Below are 2,500 nucleotides of genomic sequence, written 5' to 3'. Positions count from 1 at the left end.
CTAAGTACTGAGCACACTGAGAAGAAAATGATATGCACATTCATGTTTAATACTTGGAAAAACGGCAAATAAATGAAAATCAAAAAAGGTGGAGTGTTTATTTAACACTCAAGAGAGCCCTTTTCTAGGTGTTGAATTAACACTGCAAGCATGTGCAGCAGCAGCAGAAGCAGGATCTCCTTTCAACCCTCCTGCCTCTCTCCTTGTAACCTTTAAGAGTGTGGGTTTTCTATAAAAAGAATGCGTTCTATAACAATGCAAGATTCTAAAATTCCAAATTGTATTGAATGACGCCCAGAATTCTATAGAACTTTCGCTGCCCGAACATTCCCGTCGTACACTCTTAATGAGTCATTTTAGGGGTACACATACACAACGTTCCGTCAGGTGACACAGATGGAAGGGGATCTTTTTTGTCTCTTTTTCTTTCTTTCTTTCTTTCTTTCTTTCTTTCTTTCTTTCTTTCTTTCTTTCTTTCTTTCTTTCTTTCTTTCCTGCTATCTTGGGTGTGCAAGGAGCATTCCTGTGGCGGAGGCCACTCCTCCCTCTGACAAAAGGAGAGACACACACAGAGAGCCCTCAGCGCCGTGTCAAGGTATTTGGGGGCCCTATGCAAAGAGGGACTTGGGGAGCCCCCCTTTCTCTTCAAATTAGGTACCCCTCAAGAGATTTTGATAGCAGTGTCCTTGCACGCTTCGGTAACTGAATTAAGAGAGGTTTTGCCTCATTCACAAATAAAAAATAATAATAATGGATCGGTTTTATATAGCGCTTTTCTTGGTATTCAAAGCCACTTTACAGAGAAAAAAACAGTTCTCATTGCTGTCATTTCAATACAACACATAAGGTCATTTAGGGTATTTTCACACCTTGTCCTCTTGTACGTACATACTGAATGCCAAGAAAACATTCCCCTGATATTCCCCTGATAACACTGTGTAGTATTTTTCTATTCCAATGTAATGTTTTTGAACATGTCTGATTGGTTCAGCTTGTAACAGGATAAAGGGCACTTGAATTTCATTTGCTTTCCTTCACGGGCTCTCTCGTCTCGTCTCTGTAGTTCTATGTGAGACAGGTATCTTTTCAAACATGTGTGGGTAGTGGTCGAGTTGTAAAATCAAAGCAGGGGGGATGGTCAGAGATTAATTCTGATTATTGGGGGTTCGGGGGTTTGTCCCCCGACAAAAGTTTGAAAATGTAGTTGTTAAAAGTGCAATTTTAACACATTATGTGAAGAAGGGAGGCCTGTTTTAGAGGGGGATGGTTTTTGACCATTTTCATTAAGGGGGATGATTTTAGACCATTTTCATTGTTGGGGGTATGGCATCCCCCCTCATCCCCCTACAACTCGAGCCCTGTGGGTGACGTAAGATGAAAGTGCTTAGTATTACTTTAAACATGAAGGCTCACAAAATAAATTCTGGTTTGTTTTGTTTGTAAATAGTATACTAGTGTTCTCCTTAACTACTCGTGCAATTTATTTTCCTCATCTTAATAACAGTCCCACTTTTATCAGTGCACCAGTGTCCTGCCTTTAAGGGGTATTCCACTATTTTGGGGCTGAATACGGTTAAAATTGTTGACCGGGGTTTATAAAGGTGATAAAGTGTCTTCTTTTTCATCTTAGACGTTGTCTTGTTTTAAGGAAGGAGTAAGTATCTAAGCTAGTGAGAGTCAATGGATCACACATGCTACAGTGATCCATTGGCTTTCACTAGCTTAGCTACATACTCCCTCTTTTAACTTGTCTTACAGCAAGACAATGCCTGACATGAAAAATAAGACACTTTACCACCTGTATAAACCCCGGCAAATGATTTTAACTGTATTAAGCCCCAAAATAGTGGCATATCCTTTTAAAATATCACACAGTGTTTGACTCTTGTTTTTTTTTCTCCTGCTCTGTTCCTTGTCCTTGTTCTGCTGGCAGCTGCTGACAGGTCAAGAGATCCTATTTTCTAAATCCCTCACACACTTAAATGCTGGCCCTCAAAACCTCCTCTTCCGTTCCGGCATACGTCTCTCACATTGCACCGACAAGACGAGACGAGACAGAAGGGGAAGCTCAAAAAAAGAAAAAGTGAGCGCGACTCGAGCACTTAATCCTATTCTCTGTGTAGGAACAACCAAGGGCACATTCTTTAGTAAAATAAGAAGACGAAGAGCATGGACAAAAAGGACAGACAGGCCTCCTGTACTCTATGTACATAATACAAGCAGAGAAGCAGACACAACAAACACTTGGCCCGATTCAACACATTGACAGACCGGATTGGGTCAGTGTAGCTCGACGACAACACAGGCCACGTGACCCGAAGGACTGGTGGGGCTCTGGACTCTGGGGCTGTTCACCCCGGCCCATGCCACAAGATCAGGGCCGATGACAGCTTTTGGCCGGGCCCAGGACAGAATCACTTGAAGGGGCCCCCCCTCTCAGTACATACAATCAATGTGCTATTTGTAGGGAAGGGTGGAGGGATGGGGGGATTTGATATCT

At 42.4% G+C, this 2,500-nt stretch overlaps 1 protein-coding gene across 1 annotated transcript in view; it reads right to left on the bottom strand.

Annotated features, from left to right (window-relative positions):
* Positions 1–2,500, bottom strand: part of LOC134436371 (collagen alpha-1(XIV) chain-like) — a 160,939-nt gene that overhangs the window by 13,002 nt on the left and 145,437 nt on the right. The gene's annotated exons all lie outside the window — the stretch shown is intronic.

Source organism: Engraulis encrasicolus, chromosome 20 (assembly GCF_034702125.1).
Source record: "Engraulis encrasicolus isolate BLACKSEA-1 chromosome 20, IST_EnEncr_1.0, whole genome shotgun sequence".
NCBI classification, from domain to species: Eukaryota; Metazoa; Chordata; class Actinopteri; order Clupeiformes; family Engraulidae; genus Engraulis; species Engraulis encrasicolus.
This window is presented reverse-complemented; position numbering and strand designations above follow the sequence as displayed.